This window comes from Primulina tabacum, chromosome 4 (assembly GCF_025594145.1).
Source record: "Primulina tabacum isolate GXHZ01 chromosome 4, ASM2559414v2, whole genome shotgun sequence".
NCBI classification, from domain to species: Eukaryota; Viridiplantae; Streptophyta; class Magnoliopsida; order Lamiales; family Gesneriaceae; genus Primulina; species Primulina tabacum.
In genome coordinates this window covers 48,158,767-48,186,537 of record NC_134553.1, presented here as the reverse complement: position 1 = coordinate 48,186,537, position 27,771 = coordinate 48,158,767, and the positions used below count along the sequence as shown (strand labels likewise).

The 27,771-nt window shown below is 41.1% G+C and overlaps 1 long non-coding RNA gene and 1 pseudogene across 1 annotated transcript; one reads left to right on the top strand and one right to left on the bottom strand.

Moving 5' to 3' along the window:
- The first annotated feature begins 206 nt into the window (after positions 1-206).
- On the top strand, positions 207-27,114 carry LOC142542083 (auxin-responsive protein IAA32-like; annotated as a pseudogene).
- Positions 10,456-12,097, bottom strand: LOC142543601 (uncharacterized). The gene is made up of 3 exons (XR_012819801.1): positions 11,650-12,097; positions 10,796-11,340; positions 10,456-10,724 (listed from the first exon to the last, which is right to left on the bottom strand). It is a non-coding gene; the product is annotated as an uncharacterized LOC142543601 (long non-coding RNA).
- Positions 27,115-27,771: the final 657 nt, after the last annotated feature.

The window sequence follows — 27,771 nt, the reverse complement described above, 5'->3', positions numbered from 1 at the left end:
TCTTATGAATGTTTATTATTTTTAAAACCATACGAGTGCTCAAAAATATCTTGAATGTCAAGATCTAAAATTTTTAAAACTTCTGCTGTGTTTTGAGCACGAGAAAACCGAGATCTAACACATGCATCGACCGACATTGTCTTTATATGAAAACATTTCTCATGTGCACAACAAACACCAGAGTCTAAAGAATGTCAGATTTCGAGCTGTAAAATAAGGATATTTGTGGCAACACATGGTTGCATGAATCCGAAACCCACTTTTGGTGCAATCACTAGAGCCCATACGTTGTCCTTGTGTTCCTTTGCCGCCCCATGTTAAAATATATCTCTTCACATGTTAAAAATGGCTGAATTCATAATCGCCATTCAAAATTTCCAATGAATGATAATGGGATAAAGTCATTCTTGTCTCCTTTGTCCCCTCGTCTTCTCACCATTTCTGATCCAAACTTCAATTCTGCCGCATGGGTTTCAAATATTGGACTCAGAATATGCGTGTATATATAGTTGTATGGACTATGAATGTAGTACGTATATTTCGTAACAAAGTTGATATATTTGCTTGCTTGTTATTGCAGTTTAAATGGATTCAAATGTGTCAAGCTATATTCTTCCCACAGCATATTGTGTAAGCAAAGAGGATTCTAAGCTCATTGATTTGGGGCTCAGTCTTAGAGCATTGCAGCCAGACGCTGGTTATCCTTGTGCTCATGGTAACACCATTCATTTTCTTCAGCATAATCATCTTCATACAGTTTATGTAACGGGTGATGCATGAATCTATTAGATGTGATAATTGCTTAAAACTTTGCTGGTATGATCAGAATCCACCTGTATCAACTCCTGAAAGATAGATACTCACGAGTATATAACTTGTTCAATTTTACATCTCACACTAAGAACTTTGAGTTATCATCATAATGTGATATGTCGAAGTACTATCTCCAAAAACCAAATACATATCTTATGGGAATTTACACTCTGATAGTATCATCTGGGTTAAAATACTAGTTGTCTCGGTATTCTTGAAATTCAGCTCTCGGTTACCAAAATCAGACATACAATGTCTGTGCACATGAATTACTTGCTCTAATCTTATACATGCATTGCCATCATTTTTTAACATTCGACGTGAGATAGGGACCTACTTTATGTTTCTGGCCCGTATACATCAACTCTTACATTGATATTGCAGTAGAAGTAGCTGCATGGCAACATCCAGGAATTATTTTTTGGAGGGACTCGTGCAATTCAATAGATTGATAGACTTATTTTATTTAACAAATCATTATGTGGGTTTTACTTAAATCTACTTGTGCTAAAATAACGATTCAATGCCACTTCCCTCGTGTTTTTAATTGCAGAAAACTATGATCAAATCTTGGTAGAATAGCACCAGCTCCGCCCACATATGAAATGGGCCAACGATTTGAACACACACATGATCATTAAAGAAAATCTCACGAAGAATCATCGGAGAGAACTCAAAACAAACAATGTTGGACTTCTTATGTGAAAGTCAGCATGGATGGTGTCATTGTAGGAAGAAAAGTGTGCGTTATTGATCATATGGATTATTTGAGTCTTGCACTTCAACTAGAAGACATGTTTGGTATGTTACAAAAATTTATGGCAATAGTAATTGATGGGTATAAGACCAATTATTTGTTAGGGTTAATAAAATCAATTTGGTTTAGCACTATTGAGATCCAAAATATTGATTATGCTTGCAAAAGCACAAACTCATTAGACGCTCTTAAAAATCTTCCGGACAATTCAAGGTATGCTATCATTTTTATAAAAGTTATCTAGTTCTCTGAGTTTTATTTAAACTGCTTATTGATTTGAGCATCGGATTGTCTACGCCGGAAACCTTTCCGCCGCCCACTTAATGAGTAATACTGACGCAGGTGATGCCCCACAAATTAACTGTATATTTCCTGCGTGGATTTGTTTATCAGCCAGGTGAGCTCATTTACAGGCCAAGTGGACCAGTTTACTAACCAGTCGGATCTCGCGTCTGCAGTCTACGCGACTCATTAATTTTAGTTGCATCAGCTTGGCGCCATCCGTGGGAACGCAGTCACTTCGTCACTCGAGGATGCACACTCGTTCACACACCTCTCGCAACGTTAGGTGTGAGGGACACCCGCCTACTAATCATTCGTAGTCAAAGATGTTCATCACCCAAGAAGCGCTGAAAGCCATGATGGAAGAGACAGCCACTCGCGTAGTAGCTGAAGCTGTGGCCCAGATGGAAGAAAGAGAGCATAAACATGTGTATTATGTCAGTCGGACCTTATATAGAGCCGAGCTCCGATATACTAACATTGAGGAATTAGCACTTGCCTTAATAAATGCCACAAGAAAATTACGCCCAAATTTGCTATGTCACCAAGTGGTGGCGCTCACCAATCACCCTCTAAAGCAAGTGCTATCTAGTCCAGAGGCGTCAGACCAAATGGTTAAGTGGGCCGTTGAGCTGAAGCGAATTCGGACTTGAGTTTAAACCTCGCCCATCTATTAAAGCACAAGTTCTTACAGATTTTCGTGTTGAAATGACCATTAATGAGGCAGAATGCTCCGTCCCGACTTGGGTGGTCCATGTCGATGGATCCTCAACTTCGCACGGGAGCGGAGCCGGGGTGTTGCTAGAAAGCCCTCAAGGTGATAAATTGATGTGTTCTATCAAATTTCAATTCCCCACGTCAAATAATGAGGCCGAATATGAAGCATTTGTAGCAGGAATTAAGTTGGCTCTGTCGGCAGGAGCAAGAAGTTTGGTAGTGTATAGTGATTCACAGCTAGTCGTTAACCAACTCAATGGAACTTACGAAGCTAAAGAGGAAAAAATGAACCAATATGTGACTCGAGTTAACGAGTTACTCGCTCTACTGGAAAGCTACGAGATAAAACAAGTTCCCAGGGCAAATAATGAAGTGGCAGACCGTCTGGCAAAGATAGCCAGTTCCTGGACTAACATAGACAACAGAACGATAACTTTCCTAACAATTCAGTAAGGAGGAGGCAAAGAAGGCCGGCTGCAACATATTTTGCGTAGAAGGAGAAGAACCAAGCTGGAAAGAAGAGATGTTAACTATTTAATATGTGACGATCTCCCCTGAGATCCCGTCGCTGTACGTAAGCTAAGGATAAGAGCTGCGCGATTTACAATTACAGATGAAGAGCTTTATAAACGAGGTTACTCTCAGCCGTTCTTGAAGTGTCTCACTCCAAGCAAGGCAGACTACGTTCTCCCGTGAGATCCACTAAGAAATCTGTGGAAACCACTTGGGAGGGAAAGCATTGGCTGTCAAAACCTTACGACAAGGTTACTTTTGGCCAACCATGAGGAAATATGCCATGGAATTGGTTAAGCAGTGTCGATCTTGCCAAGAGCACGCCAATCTCCATCACCAACCCGCGACGTTGTTACAACCATTTGGGAGCCCCCTACCCTGGGGAATAGACTTGGTGGGACCTTTCTCCCCAGCTACGGGGCAGAGAAAATTTCTCATTGTTGCCATAGATTATTTCTCAAAGTGGGTCGAGGCAGAGCCATTAGCAAAAATTTCGGAGAAAGATGTCATAGGTTTCATACGGAAAAACATAATGTGCAGGTTTGTGATTCCCCGGGCACTGATCTCGAACAACGGCACCCAGTTCTCTGGAGAAAAAATTAAAGGAGTGGTGTCAGAGTCTCTCTATCAAACAACTATTTACGTCGGTTGGCAACCCACAAGCCAATGGGCAAACAGAGGTAACTAACCGAACTATCTTGCAGCATCTGAAGACTTGTCTCGCAACGCTAAAGGAAACTGGGTGGAAGAATTGTCGAGCGCATTGTGGGCGTACTAAACTACACCGTGCACGTCGACAGGGGAATCACCTTTCAATCTAGCTTACGGAGTTGAAGCTATAGACCCTGCTGAGATAGGAGAAACTTCATTGAGAGTGAAACAGTACAAGCAGCTTGAGAACGATCAAGGCCCTTCGAGCCTCCTTGGATTAAATCGACGAACTGCGAGAGGAAACATCCATCCGGGTAGAAAGGTATAGGGCATGCATGGCTAAGGTTTACAATGACCGAGTAAATCCCAGATCCTTCCAAGTAGGAGACCTTGTGATGAGAAAAGCTGATGTCTTGCACTTCGTCGGAAAACTTGACCCAAAGTGGGAAGGCCATTATAAAGTGGTAGAGATAATCAAGATGGGAACTTATCGCCCCCAACACCAAAATGGGAAGTACTACATCGGCCATGGATTTTGCCCATGTATCTCCACCATTACAGTATTCAATAAGATTGTCAGTTATTCTCCAATGTTAGCAAGGACTTTTTTCATGTGAAATACTCCGAATACGTATGCTTATATCGTCATCTACTCATGTAGTCGTCGAAGACTCCAAAAAAAAAAAGAGGTTTGGCCAACCTCATGGGATTGCCGACATGACGGCTCTGGAGAAGGTCAACGATGAAACAAGTCCTGGGATACCTCATCACCCTTAACGGGGGTTTAAGACTTCCCCTTGAGATAAAATCTTGGGAGATTGAACCCCTCCCAAGTACTCATGAAAACAAGCATTACGTCATCACAAACAAAGCTACCACACGTCACACAATATGAGAGAAATCATACATGAAGTCAGCAAATATGAAAGTACCGCGGCCTTAGGGCTCAAATGAAACGATTATCTAATCCATGCGAAAGCACAATAAAAGATATTACGATAAATAACAAATGAAGTAAACAACTCTAAGGAGTAGTAATAAATGCAACTTAACGCCATGTTTTCTCCTCAGCAGGGTGGAGCTCCAAGGCTTCAATTGTCACGCCCCGAGACCGGGGTTAGTCGACACCGACGTTGTTTTACAACCACACAATTGAAAACAACAAGCCTCGTAGCACAGTATAAACCAAAACCAGTCTATTATTCATAAAACCATAAAATCATCGTCTTTACAACTTAAATAAAAATATTCGGAAGCGATAAACATAAACTAAGCTTTAAAACTTCTGGAATAACTCGGGATCTTCTATCATCCCCAAAATTTCTCTTGTTCATCTTCATCCATTTGTTCTTCGTTCTTATCTGGGTAGGGAGGAAGTAAGGGGTGAGTATTTTGGGAAATACTCAGCAAGTGGGTGGCCGTTCGAGACATGAAGCAACATATACATATACTTGAATTGAAATTTACATAGCATATCGTAACTTGAATAATAACGAATATTCATACTTCAAAATCATAACATCATACTTGCTTAGCATACTCATATAGCACTGAAAGTCATCTCATTTCCATGGTTTTCTGATATCAGTCTCCTATATGTTAATCCTCTAAGGAGTGAGGCCATGTCCAATATGTTAATCCTCTATGGAGTGAGGCCGTACAACGGTTACCACCCCACCGTATAAGGGTCATAGTTCGGAAATCTTTTCCCATATCCAATCGAATCCTAACAGTGCTTTGAACATATAACTTGACAAATTTTGAAGGAAATATATATGAACAAAGAATTATGCTCGAACGAACTTTAAAAAACGAAATAATTCATATGCAACATATTTGAAAACAAGCCCACTTATGAAGAACAAGTGGCAAACAAAAATTCACTTACGAAAGAATATATACATAACAAAAACGCACTTACGAAGGACAAGTGTGCAAATTATAATATAGCGAAAATCCACTTACCTCAGATTTGGATGAAAGAACGTGAAGGGTTTATGTACTGGGAGTTCGAAATTCCTTCTGGGTTTGGACTGTAGCAGAGCTTCGCTACTCGGCAGAAATTGGAGAGGAGAGTTTCGAAAATTCAATAGAGAAATTTCGAATTTGAGGTGTGAAAATTTTTAATGGAATGGGTTGGTATTTATAGGGGTGGGGTGAAAATCTTTCCATAATTCGGTTGATATTCTTTCCAAAATTTGGAGATGCTCCTTCCATAAATATCGAGATATTCCTTTCATAAATATTGATATGATTCCTTGTTGAGAAAAACTGCATTGTACGTAATATTTCTTTCCAATTATGTTGATATCCATCCTTAATTTCGAATTTAATACATGATTTGCACTGGATTTGAAATTCATGTATTTATTGGCTTGGAATCTCAAACAACATGTATTATTTAATATTTTCGAATTTATTATAACTCAAAAATAAATTCTCATACATATCTATTAAATAATTATGAACCTAAAAATTTGGGGTCTCACATCCCTCCCTTTTTATTGGAAGTTTCGTCCTCGAAACTTGAGTTAACTCGATGTAGATATGAAATGATTGATAAATTCAAAATTTAAATCCATGTTGAATGATCCATGGTTTGAGTTCAATGGATTCAAGGAAAAATTTAAACTTGAATCTTATCATACGAATACGATAGATTTCAAAGCACAAGTAGTGAGATGTAAAAATAATTAATATGGACGAGAGTGTCCTTATTCCAAAAGACTTATGAGAGCTTAATCTAATCAGTAACGTTTCCATCTCCTAACTCCTCGTTAGCGTCTTCTCCTTGTGCATTTAGTGGTTGTTGCTCATGCTCGAGTGCAATTTGTTGGTTGGCGATTTCTGCACTCAAGTTTTGGTTGTTGAGTTCAAGTTGTTGCACATAGTTTTCTATTTCATGACGATAGGCATTGAACTTCTGTTCAAGTTGGTCACAATACCATTTCTTAGCGTGATAGTGGTTGCACCAAGTTTCGGAGGCGGCAAACATTTGTTGACCATACTTTTGCGACTCTTGCAACTCTTTTTTGTAATCTTTGAGTTGTTTTTCCGCAAATTTCTTGTCGAAAGTGAGTTGTCCCACTTCTACTTGAAGGCGATCCCTAGCTTTCTTCAACTCCTCTTTGTCATGAAGTAAACTCGTAATGGTACTCCTAAGTTGCTCGATTTCGAGCTCGAGTTCCCTAACGGTCTTGGCTTGCGTCGTCATTTGCGAACACGAAATTGAGAAGTTTTGGTTTGTTCGAGATTTGTTTGAATGGTGCCACGAAAATATGAGAGGATTGTGAATTTTTTTTTCCTTTTTTTTTTCGTGAGCGGCTTTCTTCATCTATGATGAGATATTTATATAGCTACTTTGGAGAAGATGTAAGGTAACATTTTTAGGCCATTAATTCATTTTAATTAGTACTTAATTGAGTGCTAAATTTTGAGTTAATGAATGTTTCTAAATTTAAAGAAGCCTTAAATCACATGTCGATTATAGGATGCAGTTTTCGAAAATAAGGCTAAAAATTTATTATTATTTTGTTTTATTTTTTTATTTTAAGTATAGGTGAATGTGAAGGCTAAATTATAACGTTTAAGGTAGCTTTCAAAATTTATAGATTGATAATGATGTTGCAAAAATTGGAAATATGATGATGCTTAATTAAAAGAAGCGTCATTCGATGAAGAATTTTCGAACAAAATATGAAAATTCTAAAATATGGGTAGGATTGGATAGGAACAAGTAGATGAATAAATAAGATTCTAGAAAAGAGACACGATATATAATCCACCCAAGAAATGTATTATAGATTTATTCCTTAATAAATACTTGGCAGTTTAAAAATGAGGACATAAAAATTGAGATGTGAATCGTTCCTTTGTTCAAGAAGAATTTATATAAATTAAATTAGGAATTTAAGACACAAAGATTAAACGGTCCAATCAATTGCATTAATATTTATGTTGTTATTAATTTTATCAAACAAGAATTTAATAATAGTTTAGGACCATTTTTAAACATTAAATAGAATTGGGAATGATATTCAAATCAAGAACATATATTTTCAAGTCAAGAACATAGATTTATATGTGTACATATATTTGCTTAAAATCCTAAATATAATTTGTTAACTCTATTAAAAATTTAGTCATGAGTATCACCTTCTCACTTAAATGTCAATCTAACTTAAACTCGAAAAATCATGACTTAAAACTTTCTATCGATTATTTAATAAAGATATTAGTCCCAAAAGTAATCTAACTTAAATCCGAAAAATAAAAATCTCAATTTTTTATTGACCGTTTAATATAAAGGCTATTCTTAAAATCGATTTCATATAAACCCCAAAAATCATATCCATGTGATGTAAACATTAGTTGTCAATCATTACTATTTTGTATTCGGACACTTGCATTAATATAAATTTCTTAAAAGTCAAACTACGACCTAATACTGTCAAATTAACTTAAATCTCAATAATAATATCCTAGAAGGTTGAAATTCCAATCGTCCGATTCACATAAACACTATTTCCCAATTTTTTTTTAAACATGTCTATGCACATGGATAAAAATTTTCGGTGCATAATCAATGGAATATTCAAAAAGAAAAATCAGAATATTTCATATGATTTAAAAATAATTCATGAGGATCAAGGAACAATTGGCAGAATTGGACTTCGATTTTTCCTATGCGGAGTTATAAGTTCTACGAGAATTTCCAAAAATGGCAAAAACTTAGCATGGTTACGAGAGCGTATGAAGCCATTTCCTAGATAACAATGGAAGGCTTACAAAATGATAAGGTCGTGAATAAAAATCAAACGATAAATTTCATAGTCATCTCTTTCGAGATTTGATTCAGAAAGGGTTCAAAGATGAAAAATTCGAGAATTGACGTATTGTTTCAAGATTATACGTCGAGAGCAATTCAGAATAATTAATGAAATCAAATTCTTGAGTTTCCTATGAGAAGTCATAATTTTCAAATCTAAGATTGGGGTGGATATGAGTGACTAAGTTTTTGCCTAAAATTTAACTTCGTCAAATTTTGTCTATCGAAATCCCTAGCCGGATTATTAATCTGGCGGCTCTGATACTACTTAAATGTCACGTCCCGAGACCGGGGTTAGTCGACACCGGCGTTGTTTTACAACCACATAATTGAAAACAACAAGCCTCGTAGCACAGTATAAACCAAAACAAGTCTATTATTCATAAAATCATCGTCTTTACAACTTAAATAAAAATATGCGGAAACGATAAACATAAACTAAGCTTTAAAACTTCTGGAATAACTCGGGATCTTCTACCATCCCCAAAATTTCTCTTGCTCATATTCATCCATTTGTTCTTATTTCTTATCTGGGTAGGGAGGAAGTAAGGGGTGAGTATTTTGGGAAATACTCAGCAAGTGGGTGGCCGTTCGAGACATGAAGCAACATATACATATACTTGAATTGAAATTTACATAGCATATCGTAACTTGAATAATAACGAATATTCATACTTCAAAATCATAACATGTCGTCACATATCATACTCGTATATCATACTTGCTTAGCATACTCATATAGCACTGAAAGTCATCTCATTTCCATGGTTTCCTGATATCAGTCTCCTATATGTTAATCCTCTAAGGAGTGAGGCCATGTCCAATATGTTAATCCTATATGGAGTGAGGCCGTACAACGGTTACCACCCTACCGTATAAGGGTCATAGTTCGGAAATCCTTTCCCATATCAAATCGAATCCTAACAGTGTTTTGAACATATAACTTGATAAATCTTGAAGGAAATATATATGAACAAAGAATTATGCTCGAACGAACTTTCAAAAACGAAATAATTCATACGCAACATGTTTTAAAACAAGCTCACTTATGAAGAACAAGTGGGAAACAAAAATTCACTTACGAAAGAATATATACATAACAAAAACGCACTTACGAAAGACAAGTGTGCAAATTATAATTTAGCGAAAATCCACTTACCTCAGATTTGGATGAAAGAACGTGAAGGGTTTATGTACTGGGAGTTCGAAATTCCTTCTGGGTTTGGACTGCAGCAGAGCTTCGCTACTCGGCAGAAATTGAAGAGGAGAGTTTTGAAAATTCAAGAGAGAAATTTCGAATTTGAGGTGTGAAAATTTTGAATGGAATGGGTTGGTATTTATAGGGGTGGGGTGAAAATATTTCCATAATTCGGTTGATATTCTTTCCAAAATTTGGAGATGTTCCTTTCATAAATATCGAGATACTCTTTCCATAAATATTGATATGATTCCTTGTTTATATGTAATATTTCTTTCCAATTATGTTGATATTCATCCTTAATTTCAAATTTAATACATGATTTGCACTGGATTTGAAATTCATGTATTTATTGGCTTGGAATCTCAAACATCATGTATTATTTAATATTTTCGAATTTGTTATAACTCGAAAATAAATTCTCATACATATCTATTAATTAATTATGAACCTAAAAATTTGGGTTCTCACATCAATCATCTCAGCATTGTCCGAATGGACATGAAACACGGAGCTTCTTCCCACCTACAAAACGCTAGGCTCAATAATCATCACTATCTCTTCAGGCACAAGTTTCTTCCTCAGTTGGTTTCAACAGTCTAGCACTACCTCATCATATATGATCATGGCACGATCAAGTACCTCATCTCAAAATGCAGAGGATGCTTTGAAATTCTGAGCCCCTTTCTCCTCAGTATTTTCAAAAGATTATTGCCCACCTCAGACTCAAGAAATTGACCACCAGTCTTCACCTCAATAGAATATTTCTCTTCAATGATCGTAAATTATTTTATCTTGTCCGCAAGCTCTCCCTGTACTTGCGAAAGCTCCAATTTGGCCTTTTATTTCTCATGAGTAAGACGAAGCTTCTCTTCTTTCAGCCGAGCAACCTCTTCTCTCAGCTTATCTTGATAATTGCGCAATTTTTCCTCCCGAACTCGCACATCACTAGCTAACGACAAACTCTACAAAGAGAAGACCAAACGATCAAAAAGCACACAAAACCTGCAAGATGCTAACATAATAAGCACAATACCTGACATGAATTTCAGACAAGTGAATAAGCAAATGAATCCGTAGACAATGACACCAGACGGACCATGTCATATTCTCCCACAATGCCCCGTCCTTTCTTTCATCCTATCTTCGGATCATCCGAATACCAGAAAGAGTCAGCCTTCTCGTTATGGTTTACCCCCGTCAACATATATATGCTTAACACGCTGAGTCTTGGAAGCTGTTCCTTGGTCATCCGCATGGGTCTTCTTATGATTTTTTTGTGCTTCCTCATCCATTTTCTTTTCCACCCCTTTATATCCTCGTTTTTTTGCCTCTCTTCCTCCCCTACTCAGGGGCCTAATCTCCAAAGATTTGTTTGATGGCGAAGAGTTGCTTTTATTTTGTGAGTTAGAGCCCGACCCACGGATATGCTCAGAGCGTGCCTGTGGAGTCCCCTACGCATAGTGTCACGAAAATTATGAGCTACACGATCCGTAGGCGCTCTATTATTCCCAGTAAGCGGGGATTGCCTCCCCAAAGTGGTCTTGCGAGCCTGGATCGTGGCCAAGTCAAATCTATCACCTGCAAATGAATAGTCACCGAAAAATCATAAAAATAAGAGATAAACAACAAATAATGCGAAATTAAAAAGGAGCAAAAACGAATTACAAACACAAAGATACCAGGAGTAATAAATTCCTAGGATTAAGAAGTTCTTCAAAAAGACCTAAATCACGACATTGAAGTTGAAGTGCATGGTAAGGCCTTCTCATCGCAATCACTCGAAGTCCCGAACTCCAAGCCACGGGTATGCCCCACCTGTAGTCCTTAACATAGAAAAAATGAGACTTCCAAGAACTTCTAGGAGACGGAATTCGGGACAAAATTTACATTTGGCCCGAGGTTGGAAGTAAACGTGAGAATCCGGTTTGCTTCTACGCGCCAAGAAAATTGAGTGGAATAATTCTACAGAAAAAGGCATGTGAATTTCCTTCATCTTATGACAAAAGGCCGAATAAACTATAACGACATTTGGATTCAATTGACTAAAGCTCATACCGAGGCTTTTAACCAACTCCACTAATAGAGGTTGCGGAGGAAACATAAGTCCACCAGTAAAGTATTCAAGTAAAAGTGTGAAATAACCCGGCGACAGGGTTATGACAATCATCTCGAGGTCTCGGAACCTTAATGTCACACTTGGGTGGTATTCCAAGCACTTCGCGCAAACCCCCGACATTTTAGCCAGACATAGCATGCTTATCGTCACCACCTAAAGGTTCGGTCCATTCAGGATCATCACCCAACAAGGGATTCTCTAATGGCGTATATCCCTTAGAGAATCCACGAGAGGATCGAGTCTTGGAGTCAATAAAAAAACATGAACGACCTGAGAAGTCGGCGGCATTATATTTTGAAGAGTCACTATCCGAATCATCACTCTCGTTAGAGCTGCTTATTAAAGTTTGGCTAATCCGGCGGTTGGCCATTAGCAAGGAATACTCCTTCCCTCGAGGAACACAACGTGCACATATTTTTCAATTTTTTTTTTCAAAATAATACCTACAAGAAATACCTAGTCGAGCAAATCCAAATTATATCAAAAAATTTAAATCATCAAGAAGACATGTTCCTTGATGGTGGGGATGGTGATGTTCCTTGGAATCAATACAATAAATACAATCATGATACCGCCGGCAGTTCCAAGACCAAGAGACATCCATAAGCAAAAGATCATGCACCTTCTTGTTACGTTCCGTACATTTTCTGAACAAATCCATGTTGAGTTCTGCGGATCAGTCACGTCTAATGGTGGAGTAGAAATCAATACCCTCATGGAGTGAGTCAATCTCAATAGTGGTTTGGGCAATAGATGAAAGGGTTATCTTTCCTCTCCCCAAGCAGTCCCCAATCTCCTCAAAGCTCTAGGGTCGTCACTGATGTCTTTCTTGTTCTTCTCCTTAAACGCATGAACAAAGTGATTCACCATTCTGTTGTCAAAGCCTTCACTTCCAAGGTGAGTATCAATAGTAGTAGCCATCACATCAAAGATGCCCTCCCCAATGGCCAGGACAGAAACATCAAACGTACCATTCCAAGGTAAGAAAATCAAGACATTTTTCTCACCAACACTGATCTCCTTCTTGTCAAGATCGTAAGCAATAGCAGCAGATGTAGGCTCATTGATGATACGCAACTTTGTTATGGTTCACACCCATCCACGTTTAAATACACCGCATGCGGAGGCCACCGGAAATTCCACCGCCATGTTCCAGAGAAGCCGCCTAATGCTGTCCCGACGCTTGAATTCTGCCACCACCACCTGCTCGCTAATAGCGGTGAGAGCCCGGATTATTCGCCTTCGCTTTCACCCTCGCCGATCTCTTCCTCGTACTTTCCCTCGACGCCGCACATGCTGCTCGCCCGCAGCCACGTCCCGATCATCACTCCGGACAGCAGTATCGCTCAAAACTCAAACAACGAAATTAAAAAAAACATAGAGGAGGAGCCTTCGAATTTTATTCCAACCGTGAGTAAAGACAAATGATTATTAATAGTACAATAAAACAAATACGAACAGAAAAATAAAAGACACAGTAATAACGAGACAAAAAAGACAGTGCAAGCGTGAAAGTCATAGAATGATCCAAAAGTAATGAAAAGAAGGAAAAAACAATGCATACCCATGCCGAGATTGCTATCAAAATATCGAAGGAAACTTGAATTGGACATTTGACTTGAATTGTGACTTCTCGAGAGATTTGAGGGATCTGTGAACAAGAAAGTAACCACGTGAATATGGGCGCCGGTGGGGTGTCCGGCGTGATCACTCCGATGCTTAAGTCAGCAGGGTACTCAAGCAATAAAACCAATGTAGCCAAGTGATGGCTGTGAAATTGGTGTGGAACAATAAATGAGAGTATTTAATGTGTATTTCGATTTCTGAATAGAGAGTAAATGCAAGTAAAGAGCCTGATATTTATAGTAGAGGATGCAATGATGACCTCATTTTTCGTGTTTGAGCATTAATTATAATAGGACGGCTGATTATACCATATTGTTCTGACATGTCAAATCTTTTACTAGTCACATCCAGCCCCCCTGATTTTATCAACCATTAATGTTATTGTCAGAGATAAGTCGGCTGTACATGCTCTATTAGGTCGGTGCCATTAAATGCTTCACTTATATCGAGGTGGCCAGGGTAAAATACTTCTCGGGATTTCTTATAAGAGCCCATGTGTATAACGTCTCGGGGAGGTTATGTTCCGGGTGCTCATATGGCCCGGCCTCTGACTGACCGGCTCCTCCATGGATTCTTCCAGCCATCCTCTCTTTATCCTGGGCAATTCCATGACTCAGGTGCTGATCCATCTGGTCGCTTTATTGGCTCGGTTAGAATATTTTATTCTCCTGACCCGGGCACCATCCATGGATATGCTTCATATCCCGGGACGTCCCGGGAACATCCATGATCCGGGCATCCCGGGATATCATCACTCCCTCCTTACTTAGTCGGGCTAGAGTCATACTCGCTGTCCCGATTAGTCTTGTGTGCCCGGTCAGGAAAATCGCCTTGCCACTTGGTCTTTTTCAGGATAGTTGTAGCGTGTTGACACGTGGGTATTGCTGACGTAGGCCATAAGATTTGTCAGAGACTTTGTTTCCCAAGAAAATAAATTATTATGACGCATTGATTCCTGGACCTGTCTTTTCAAATATCTTTGCGCAATTTCCTATGTAAATCTGAGCCGTTTGATTCATTATGGATCAATGATGTGGATTGGCTTCCCTCTCCTATATATAGTAACCCACCTTTTGTTCAACGACATCAGCAAACTTATTATTCAAGGAATACAATGGCAGGTGCAAGCGGCTCAAAGTCCCCGGATATGGCTGTAGCTTTCAAGAAGTCTGTCTTGGAAACTCGAAAGGCTGCTATAGAAGATGAAGTTTTCCACAAAATTATCCACTACTGGGAAGTGCTTCAGAGATTGAAGTTTCTTTACGAGACTGGGGAAGCTAATGCTTCTAGACTGGTGGTAAAGCTGAAGAAGTACCGGGAACGCCTGCACGTTTCCGAGACAGCGGATCTCTTTGAGGATGATTATGTCTATGAGCTGATGCTCTACAAGGAAAGGAAGATTCTGACGGACATCGCCAACTCCGATAGCTTCCTCAAGACGTCCACTGGAGAAATAAAGGGCTGGATGACCCTGTGGATGACTTTTGTAGAGGAGGAATATTATGATGTAATCCGCAAGAATTTCTTCAGATAAATAAAAACTATTTTTGTTTTATATCTCTGTTATTTTCCTAGCATATTTGATTTTTATCAGTTGATATATATATATATATATATATATATCATGTATAGAATAACCGACAAAACTGAGCGACCTTAGTCGAAGATAAATAACGGATAATCGACAAACCGAAATGCCGGGACCTCATATATCTCGGTTTTAGAATAAGGTGCCGGGCCCTCATATTCCCGGGCTCAAAATAAAATGCCGGGCTCTTAATATTGATACCGTCGAAAATCGTTTCATATTCCGATGATCTGATAATTATAAGACATTGATATTCGTGCTCGTCTTTTCGTCTGTCCAGCTCCATTTCCAAAACTCATCTTGAACGTTTATGTATTCATTCAACGGTTGTGATTAACTCTCCTTCTGAATAAATGGGAAGGCGTTTCGACTGCCTTGAGCCTCTCCAAATTCTTCAATATTAAATGCCACTTGTCTATAAATAAGACGATGTGGATGAAATGTGAGTATCAGTTTAATATGTCGAGCTCAAGTGATTCCAGTGCTTGCAGCAGCACGGTCTCTTCCACTGGTGCACACAGTCAATTACCAGTCGAGCTACGTCCTTATGTGGAGAATCTGAAAAGGACTGTCGAAGAGTATATCGGGGTAAATGTTATGTCTACTTGGTACAAGATCCAAGATATTAATAACGCGCACCAAAATTGCTTGACTCTTACTCGTGCACAGAGAGCAGTGGCGAAGAAATATAGGCGGGAGCTTGAAGTAGCTCGAGCTGCAGATCTAGCCACCAACCAAACTCTGTTGCACGCAATGCTGTGAAAGGAATGTCATCATCTGAACAAGATCTCAACCGCTGAGTCCTTCACCAATCTTCACCTTCAGGAATTGACTGATTGGATAACTGAATGGCAAGATTATGTAGCTTCTAGAATAGCTGTAATACGACACCGACCATTTTCTTAATAAAATTTTTTAATTATCGTATCTTATGTTCCTTGATATCTTATGCAAACAAATCAGTATAAATTAAGAACGGATAAGCGATAAACGATAATATCCCGGGCTTAAAATTGAATGCCGGGTCCTCATACCACCCGGGCTTAAAATAATATGCCCGTGTTTGAACTAATACGCCAAGGCCTCGTATCACCCGGTCTTAACAGAATATGCCAGGGGCCTCGTACCACCCGGGCTTAAAAGAATATGACGGGGCCTCGTACCACCCGGGCTTGACAGAATATGTCGGGGCCTCGTACCACCCGGGCTCGACAGAATATGCCGGGGCCTCGTACCACCCGGGCTTAAAAGAATATGCCGGGGGCCTCGTACCACCCGTGCTTAAAAGAATATGCCGGGGCCTCATACCACCCGGGCTTAAAATAATATCGTTGTTTAGTTTTCCCCGAGCATTTAATGTGATGCCATAATAACACGTTCCTTCTGAAAAGTTGTCAGAGTCTAGTACATATTCCGAGCAGATGAATAATCATGGCGCCTCGGTTTACGCGCCTGTCTTTTCAATTATCCCGCCTAATCATGCCGCTCAATTTCCGAGGCTGATCATGTCCGTCCAATTCATTTTAGATCAACAGTGTAGATCACTTACCTCCTCTATATATAGCAGGACCGATTTTCCAAAAATCACTTGCCAATTCAAACTTGTAACGAAGCTCTGCCAAATTCCTCTCTCGAGTTTTTCCGTTACGTAGATCTCACTCCGGCGACCTTTTTCGTTCATCGACTACGGGTCATCATCTTCGTTTCTTCCTAGTAAGTCTCTTCTCCCTTCTCACATTTACCCTTTACGTCATGTCAAACTCCACCTCCTCCACCTCCAGTAAAAATGTCAGGGGTCGGTCATAAGATAATTCCCCAACTCCTTCCGAGCAATCTGCTCATATTCCCATAGGTATTCCCGTTACTTCCTCCCGACCCATTCCTAAAAAACAAGCCAAAGTGTCTTCCTCATGTCCTGCCGGGAACCCTAGCAAGGGAAAAGAACAAGTAGCAGGGCCCTTGTGGTTTTCTACCGTAACTTCTACCCTTCGCCCGGGTAGTATAGAAGAGATTAGGTCTCTAGGTTCTAGCCCATCCACTTATAAAATCAAAATCCCTGAGCAAAACGACCACCCGGACACCCCTCCTCCCGGCTTCCATACCTTCTTCCTAGAACAACTTAGGAGCGGGCTCCGTTTCCCGATTCACCATTTTTTTGAAAGCATTGCTCGGTTTTTTGATCTTCCCATCAATCAACTCCACCCTAATGCTTTTAGGATAATGGCAGCTACTTTTGTTTTGTTCCGCATGAAATCCCTTCTGATCAACTCTTCGATTTTTCATTATTTTTATTCTTGCCGGTTTAATGACGGGGTCTTTTCTTTCATGGCCCGAATGCATTACCGATTTTTAACTGATATCCCTTCCTCTTTGAAGGGGTGGAAGACAAAATTTTTCTTTCTTCAATTCCCGACTCTCCCCACTTGTGTTTTGGGTTTTCTATCTTCTATGCCCACACAGCCTGAGCTTCCCCGGGACTACAAACTCCTCCCCCCTTTACCCAAGCCTGGGGTGCTCTAAAGAAACAATCTTATCTATCCTCAGTATTGATTGGGGGGGGGCAACTTAATTCATTACGGGATCGGGTCCCGGCCTGAAGACCTCGTGGACCAGATGATAGATGAGTTCGATCATCCTGGGTCGCAGGCTGGTAAACTATTTTTCTTTAATTACGTATTCTCTACATGCTTAGCCATCTGACACGCAGATTTGTAACGCAGCCGAGGAAATGATCAGGGCGAGTTTTCAAGAGGCCGCTGCCAAGAGAAAAGCTGAGCAGAAGAAGGCCCGGGAAGCCCAGGAACAGGAGGAAAGACGGGCTCGGGCTGAGGCAGAAGTCAAGGAAGCCGAGGAGCGCCATGTTGAGACCGAGGAGACTGCTGGGGAGGAAGCCACTTCCCAAGCTGCTGAGGAGGATCCGGTTCCTCTGAATCATAGAAAGAGGAAAGCCGCAAAGGAACCGGTCGTGGAGACGGTGGTTTTGGTGGATATACCCGAGGAGATCGTCCGATCTCCTCCATTCACCGGATCATCTGCTGGTCCCTCCTGTGGAAGGCCCTGGAATCTTCCCAATATTTTTGGGGATGACGTCAGTTCGGATCTCGTGAAGATGATTCGGGGCCTTCTGCGCCCTGATGAGGTGGGGCACCTACAAGGGCTCCACCCTAATGAAATGCTATGCGAAGGGGTAGCTCGGTCCTTCTCTGTAAGTATCTCTACTTGTCACCATTTGATTTTATTATATCAATTTTTCTTTTCTAATCTTTCCATGTTTACAGGGTTTGCAAATGCTCATGGCCTCCTTTGAGCGAGTGGCTCAAGCTGCTAAAAGGGCCCACACACAGGCCACCTCTGCCAGGGAACTGCACGATAAGCTTCAGGAGGAGACGAACCGACTGAAGGACCTTCATGAGCATGTCTTGGCTCGGGAAAAGTCCTGCTGGCAACAGCAAATGGACTTGGCTCAAGTGGAGCTTGCTGAGGCCCGGGCGGAGGCGAAAGCAACAAGGGCAAAGGCAGAGTCCTCTCGCGTCCGGGCTGAGGATTTTCAGACCGCAATAAGCCTCCTGAAGATTGCCCAAGAGGAACAAATGACCAATTTTCTGAAGTCCCCAGAGTTCAAGAAGATGTTGGCTGATAAAGCCTTCCCCTACTTCAAACAGGGCTTTAACAAATGTCTGGAGCAGTTTGAAGAGGCGGGTCTTGTCCCCACAGACCGGGAGGACTTTCCAGACTTGGAGAAGGCCGTTGCATCCCTCCCGGACGAGGAAGAGGAGCAGGATCAGGGTCAAGGCCCCAAAATAGATTAGGACTCAGGTTTTTTTTTTTTTCGGGCTTCCGGGCCATTGTAAATTTTCTACCGTTTAATGAAAGAATCCTATATTCCTTGCGTCTGGTAATTTTGAACGAATACTTTGCTTTCAGTGTCCTTGTAGGTTTTAATCAATATTCCCCAAACACCTTTAAATCGGGATGTAATCCTTGATCTTTGAAGAATGATCAGGGTGCGAGTCCCTGGGCCAAAATACGAGTCTTTAGATTTTAGGAAATAGTCAGGGTGGGGGTCCCTGGGCTAGGGTATGGGTCCCTGGTCTTAGTAGATGACCAGGGTGCGAGTCCTCCGGGCCGGGTCCCTGGACTTAGGATATAACCGGGGTGTGGGTCCTCCGGGCCAGGGTACGGGTCCCTGGACTTAGGATATAACCGGGGTACGGGTCCTCCGGGCCAGGGTACGGGTCCTCCGGGCCAGGGTACGGGTCCCTGGACTTAGGATATAACCGGGGTACGGGTCCTCCGGGCCAGGGTACGGGTCCCTGGGCTTTGTAGATAACCAGGGTGCGGGTCCCTGGGCCAGGGTGCGGGGTCCCTGGGCTTTGTAGACATTTCCCTGAATCATTTCTTTATTTGATGAAGAAATAATAGATACACGTGCTTTTAAACATAATATTTCTTTAAATGAAAAGCATTCCATGGCCTCTTGAGAGTGTGTCCCTGAGAATCTTCGAGATAATAAGCTGCACCTGAGCTGACTCTTCGAATTACTTTGAAGGGTCCTTCCCAACGGGCTTCCAATTTTCACACATCACCTACGGGCTTTATCTTCTTCATAACCAAGTCCCCAACCTGAAAATTTCGTGGCCAGACATGCTTGTTGTAGGACTTCATCACCCGGCTGCGATAAGCTTCCATTCGAATGGCTGCTCGATCTCTTCTTTCTTCAACTAAATCAAGTTCAATGGCCCGAGATTGATCATTGTTACTCGGATAAGATTCTATGCGAGTAGAAGATTGTCCAATCTCCACTGGCAGGACTGCTTCTGAACCGTAAACAAGGCTGTAGGGTGTTTCCCGAGTAGATGATCGAGGTATGGTTCGGTATGCCCATAAGACACTTGGTAATTCTTCCACCCAATCTTTTCCTTTCCCGTGGAGTCGGGCTTTCAATGCTTGCACAATGATTCTGTTAGTCACTTCAGTCTGGCCATTAGCCTGAGGGTAAGCTACTGAGGTGAAGGATTGAATAATCTCCATTTCTTGACACTAGGAGGTGATCTTTTTTCCCTGGAATTGCCTTCCATTATCTGAAATTAATTTCCTCGGGATTCCATATCTGCAAACAATGTTCTTCCAAAGAAATTTCATGACTTCATCCTCGGTAATCTTGGCTAATGGCTCGGCCTCTACCCATTTGGAGAAATAATCCACAGCCACAAGAAGGAATTTTTTCTGTGCTCGGGCTATGGGGAAAGAGCCCACAATATCCAAACCCCATTGGTCAAAAGGGCATGATGCGGAGATCGATTGCATACTTGCAGCTGGGCGGTGGTGAAAATTAGAATGATGTTGACAACCTTGACATTTTTGAACAAGTAATGCAGCATCTTGATTCATCCGAGGCCACCAAAACCCGGCCAATATGGTTTTCCGAGACAGAGCTGTTCCACCGAGGTGTTCACCACAGCATCCCTCGTGTATTTCCTGGAGGACGTACACTATCTCGTCTTCTGATAAGCATTTGAGTAATGGGCCCTGTTAGGATCGCCTGTACAAAACATTATTCAAGAAGACGAACCTGGGCGCTTGTTTTTTGATTTTTGCCGCCTGGGCTCGATCTTCTGGGAGCTTTTCATGTACCATGTATTCAACGATAGGAGTCATCCATGAGCTTTTCTGGATCGGGGGTACTTCTTCCTCGATAGATAACACCAACCGGGTAAAGCAGAGAATCTCCCGGGTATTTATATCTGTCATGGAAGCAGCCAATTTGGCTAAGGTATCGGCCTCTGCATTTTCCTCCCAGGGAATTTGCTCGATACTCCAGTCTATCAGAGACGATGCCCGGGCAGTGATGAGCCCTAAATATTTGAGCATCTTTTCGTTCTTGGCCTTATACGTCCCTTTGATATGCTGTGTAACCAACTGGGAGTCAGAATAAATAATGACTCGGGAAGCACCAACTTCCCGGGCAGCCTGTAACCCTGCCAAAACTGCTTCGTACTCTGCTTCGTTATTTGTGACCCTAGAATCAATCCTCAAAGCCAGTTTGATTTTCTCTTCTGATGGGGCAATTAGGACCACCCCCAGTCCACACCCTGATAAGTTTGACGCGCCATCGACAAACACCCTCTATACTTCTTCTTCGACTGGTTGGATCATTTCTGTTAAGAAGTCCGTTAATGCCTGGGCTTTTATAGCAGCTCGGGGTTTGTATTCAATGTCATACTCCCCGAGCGCCACAGTCCATTTGACCATTCTTCCGGAGACTTCGGCGTGAGTCATGATCCTTCCAAGGGGAGAATTGGTGAGGACCACAATGGGATGTGAGAGAAAATATTGTTTCAACTTCCGAGCAGTCATTATCAGGGCCAATGCTATTTTTTCCAACTCACTATACTTTAATTCTGCTCCTCGAAGGGCGTGACTGACATAGTATATCGGTTTCTGATCGGCTTCTTCTTCCCTGACAAGTACAGAGCTAACAGCAAATTCAGTGGCGGAGAGGTAGACCCATAATTTTTCCCCGGGCTCGGGCTTGGCCAGAATAGGCAATTCAGCCAGATGTTTCTTCGAGTCCTGAAAAGCTTGTTCACATTTGTCGTCCCAACCAAATCTCTGCGCTTTCCTTAGGACTTGGAAGAATGGATAACTCCGATGGACAGATCGGGAAATGAAGCGCGACAGGACAGCGATTCTCCCGGTTAATTTCTGCACATCTCGGACAGACTGAGGAGAAGGCATGTCCATTATTGCTCTGATTTTCTCAGGGCTAACTTCGATTCCCCTGTCAGTTACCAAGAAACCCAAAAATTTACCACTCCTGACCCCGAACACACACTTGCCCGGGTGAGCTTTATTCCATATTGTTTTAAAGTGATGAAAGTTTCAGCTAAATCATCAATGAAGTGGGAGACTTCCCGAGTTTTGATTAGAATGTCGTCCACATACACCTCAATATTCCGACCTATTTGCTTTTGGAAGACAAGATTCATCAAGCGTTGGTACGTAGCCCCCGCATTTTTCAATCCAAAAGGCATAACGACATAGCAAAAGGTGCCCCCGGAGGTAATAAAACTGGCTTTATCCTGATCTTCCAGAGCTAATGGGATTTGGTGATACCCCTGATATGCATCCAGAAAGCTTAATAACTCGCATCCAGAAGTGGAATCTACCAACTGGTCAATCCGGGGAAGTGGATAACAATCTTTTGGGCATGCTTTATTCAAGTCCCTGAAATCCACACACATTCTCCATTTCCCAGTGGATTTTGGGACGAGAACCACATTTGATAGCCAGGTAGAGAATTGGACTTCCCTGATATGCCCGGCCCTTAACAACTATCCTACTTGCTCTTCAATTACTTTATCTTTTTCAGGGCCAAAATGCCTCTTCTTTTGCTTCACGGGCCGGGATCCCGGGAGGATATTCAATTTATGTTCGGCCACTTGGGGTGAGATCCCGGCCAATTCCTGTTGAGACCAGGCAAAAACACTGATGTTAGTTTTTAAACATTGCAAGAGATTTACCCGGGTGGATGTGCTGATGTCTCGGACCACCCGGACGTTCTTTCCTGGCTCAATTTCCACCACTTCTTGTTCTTCCTCAGCGACAAAGTGCACCTCTCTCTCCTTGACCCCCTCTTGACACTCTTTCTCCTTCCCTTCCTTCCTTGCCTTCTTTTGATATACCCGAACTGTCTCCCCATAACACCTCCGAGAAGAGGGTTGATCTCCTTTAGTTTCCCTAACCTGTCCTCGCCCTGGGAATTTGATTTTCTGGTGATAAATGGAGGCCACGACTCTCATCTCATTCATAGTCCGGCCTTCCCAATATGATATTGTACGAGGACGGGGCATCCACCACTGTAAAAGTAGTCATCACAGTCTTCCTCAGGTTTCCAGTGTCCAGGGTCAAGGGTAGAGTGATTTCCCCCTCAGGATACACAGCATGTCCAGCAAAACCAAACAAGACAGTCTCAACCGCCTCTAACTGATACTCATGCAGATCCATTTGGACCAAGGCTTCCTTAAATATGACATTGACAGAGCTGCCATTGTCAACAAATACCCTCAACACATCGTAGTTAGCCACTCGGGCCTGAATGACAAGAGCGTCATTGTGGGGTAGACTAACTCTCTGAGATCCTCTAGTCCAAAGCTTATGATTGGCTCGTCTCTCCCCCTCCCATCGACCTCTAAGCATTCCCTCCTGCTTTTGGCTTTTCGGGCCTGGTTGGAATTGCCATCAGTGGACCCCCCCCCTGAAATCATTTTGATTACTCCTCGGCTTGGGGAAGGGTCCTTCCTCTCTACTGGTCTGCCCCTTTCTTCCCGAGAACTTGCTTCTCCTCTTCTTCCGCTCGAGATATTTGTTGATTTTGGAGGAACATTCGGTCCGGGATGTCTAGACAACCAAGGTGGCTGTCTAGACTTATCTCGAGGAGGATGGGATGCTGGCATAGAGTGCCTAATGGATTTCCTCCCCAGGATCCGGCATTCATTGGTGTTATGGGAACAATCTTTATGGAGGGTGCAGTACCCTTTTTGCTCTGGCCTTGACGCTCTTCCCGCTGGACTGAGAAGCGGGGCTATATCTGAAATACATTCCTGGATCTCTCGGTCCCGGGCAATTCTTAAAGGTACATGAGAGAAATGTCCCGGGCCATTTTTCTTGGGAGCTCTTTCTTCGAGTTTGACAGTCTGGTCTCCTCTTGATCTCTTCAAGGCCTCTCTTTTCTGATTTTGTGCTTCTTCCATATTAATGTATTTCTCTGCTCGGGATAAGAGATCTTCGAAGTTCCTGAGCAATTTCTTAGTTAAGGATCGGAAAAAATCCCCTTCCCACAACCCTTGCATGAACGCTGTAGTCTTCGTCTCGGGTGCACAGGTCGGCACATCCAGGGCCACTCGGTTGAATTTTTTGAGATACGCCCTTAGAGTTTCATCTTGCCTCTGCTTTACCTCAAATAAACTGAAATCAGTCTTCTTGTACTTCTTGCTGCTGCTAAATTGATGCAAGAATACCTTTTGGAAATCTTCAAAGCGATTGATGCTTTGTGGCGTCAACTCTTCAAACCATCTTTGTGCGGAGTCCACTAAGGTGGTGAGGAACACTTTACATTTAATTTGGTCTCCATAACAATACAACATGGCCATGTTTTCGAAACGAGCGAGGTGCTCCTCGGGATCGGAACTCCCATCATAGTCCTTGATTTTGGCTGACTTGAAATGCCCGAGTAGTGGTTCTCGGACAATGATATCTGAGAACGGGCAACTTTTTACAACTGGAGCACTGCCCTTAGAACCAACCTGTCCCTCCAATATCTTGACTTTCTTCCTCAATTCCCCTAATTCTTCCGCAACGGTGGGGGACTTAGAACCCGCGCTCGATTCCCTCTCCTCCTCCCTTCTCTCTTCCTCTTGCGGCTGCTCACGTTGCTGCTCAGGATGACTGGAATGACGAGTGGTGGCCTTCTTTGCCGTAGCCATCTTAACATCATCAGTTATAATCTTTTTTAACTCCTCGGGAGTTAAATGAATGGTGGGTTGAGGGACCATTAGGGGGAGGGCCACCTGCACCAGAAAGACGAGTATTGTTCTCCTCCTGGACTCGAGAAGTGTCTTGGTTTGGTCTTCTAGTAGGGGCCATATCAACGCCTTAGAACTCAGAATTTCCCACAGACGGCGCCAATGATGCAACCCGGGCAAAATGGACGAGTCGGGTCGAGAACTCTGCCGAGATTGCTATCAAAATATCGAAGGAAACTTGAATTGGACGTTTGACTTGAATTGTGACTTCTCGAGCGATTTGAGGGATCTGTGAACAAGAAAGTAACCACGTGAATGGGCACCGGAGGGGTGTCCGGCGTGACCACTCCGATGCTTAAGTCAGCAGGTTACTAAAGCAATAAAATCAATGTAGCCAAGTGATGGCTGTGAAATTTGTGTGGAACAATAAATGAGAGTATTTAATGTGTATTTCGATTTCTGAATAGAGAGTAAATGCAAGTAAAGAACCTGGTATTTATAGTAGATGATGCAATGATGACCTCATTTTTCGTGTTTGAGCATTAATTATAATAGGGTGGCTGATTATACCCTATTGTTCTGACATGTCAAATCTTGTACTAGTCACATCCAGCCCCCATGATTTTATCAACCATTAATGTTATTGTCAGAGATAAGTCGGCTGTACATGCTCTATCAGGTCGGCGCCATTAAATGCTTCACTTATATCGAGGTGGCCAAGGTAAAATACTTCTCAGGGATTTTTTTATAAGAGCCCAGGTGTATAACGTCTCGGGGAGGTTATGTTCCGGGTGATCATATGGCCCGGCCTCTGACTGACCGGCTCGTCCATGGATTCTTCCAGCCATCCTCTCTTTATCCCGGGCAATTCCATGACTCAGGTGCTGATCCATCTGGTCGCTTTATTGGCCCGGTTAGAATATTTTATTCTCCTGACCCGGACACCATCCATAGATATGCTTCATATCCCGGGACGTCCCGGGAACATCCATGATCCGGACATCCCGGGATATCAACCCATTTCTTCAATTACGGAAGTCGACTCATAGCCTTTTTGTTATTGTTTTGCCCTATTTTATCTTATTTCATACCAACTCCTATTTATTAGTACACAGATAAGTTCTGTTTCCATCTCAATTCCAGGAAAAGGTAATCATTCCATATATATACACACACATATATACATATATATACATATATATATATATATGATTACGTATTTACTATTTTGAAATACTATGCAATATTGATTTCAAAAACAAAGAAAACGTAGAATTAATTAAAAAAGAAGAAGAAAGACCGAAAACGAAGAAATACCAAATACGTGGTTAGTATTTTCAACTGAAAATTAATATAAATATGATACATAATAATAATACTAATATTTAATTTGCAAGGGAGAAAAAGTAAAATATAAGACAAAAATCCTGCAATATATTTCTAAAAATCTTCAAATCAAAGACACTTTTGTATCAAAGTCTTGATATTTGATTGCGTGATTTCCTTATGAATTTTATACTCTCCATCACCTTCATCTATTTGTTGGGTTAATAAAATCAATTGGGTTTAGCACTATTGAGGTCCAAATATTGATTATACTTACAGAAACTCAAGCCCATGAGATTCTCTTAAAATCTTTATCGAGTGTTCGTGACGCAGGTGACGTCCCCGCAAATTAACTGTATATTGCCTACGTGGATTCGTTTACCAGCCAAGTGAGCTCATTTGCTAGCCAAGTGGAGAAGTTTACTAACTAGTCAGATCTCACGTCCGCGGTCTACGCGACTCATTAATTTTAGCTACATCACTAATAATTACTTCCACTAAACTAATGAAAGGGTTGTAATGTGAATGTTTGTTATGAAAATATACGATATGTGGTTTGAGATTGTTCGAAGTTGGGTCACAATTCTCCTTATTTTACAAGGATATTGACGAGCAATGGAGGACTATTGCATATGTTTCTTGGGAGTACGTTCTATTTTTACTGTTTTATGCTTTTTTATTATTAAAATTCGTTTTTTGGTTCAATTTAACCTTTTTCGGTAGATTAGGCATCTTCTGTGACGATCTCACGAATCTATATCTGTTTCATTGGTCGACTGGTCCATACCTGCCGTGAAATAATATTTTTCACTTAAATCATCATATATTACTAAAAAAAATTTAACATAACTAACAAAAATTTATACTATTGTAGTGAAAATGATAATTTGAACATAAAAATCAATATATTTAATGGGTCGGGTGAGATATATATCTCACAAAGTTGTTCAATGAAACGATCTCACATGAGTTTTTGTGTTTAATATTCAAAGTTGATCAATTTTTAGCAAGAATAAATCAGTCGATCATCTCTTACGTGGAAATCTGGTAACTATTTATCTTTGTTTATGGTCATGGAGTTTGTGGATCGCGTTCGAAGGCTGAGAATCGCGTGCCATAATAGAGAAGTTCATCGCGTTCTTTATTCTTCGGGGTTGGTTAATTTAATTTAACAACTCATTTTGTGAGCAAGAAACTCGAACGAAAGCAATCCAAGATGTATGATTTTTTTGTTTTGATATGATAGCGTATCAATTCACACTCTAGCTGTGACCCAAGATTCCGTGTACATCCACACACACAAAGCTTTGTACAAGCTTTTTATTTTCTTGCAATTTTCAATTTAAACATCTTGACTTCATATTTCTTTTTAAATTTGAAAAGTCAGGTTAAATGCTCATTTGACCAATTGTTACAACCTTTCGAATCAAAATTGCAACAGCTCATTCATGGCTGATTTAGGATCAATATTTATAATGTACTTAAGTTCGTTACTCACGTGACACTAGTAGCATAGCACGGGCGTTACACATGGGTAATGAATTTAAGTACATTATAAATATCGATCCTAAATTTGCAAATGAATGTATACACATAATTTTTTCACAAATTATTCAATAACAAATATTATTCACAGCTTATCTATCATTTTAAATAACCATGATTTAGTTTATTCAATCCTTTCTTATATGATTTTCGAATCTTTCAGTATCTTTTTCATCTTTTTATTTTATTTTTCCTGCTTTTTCCTTCAATTAAATTCAGCAATCATATCATCATATCTAATTTTCATGTTTCTTTTTAGTCGTTGAAATTGATTTTGATTAATC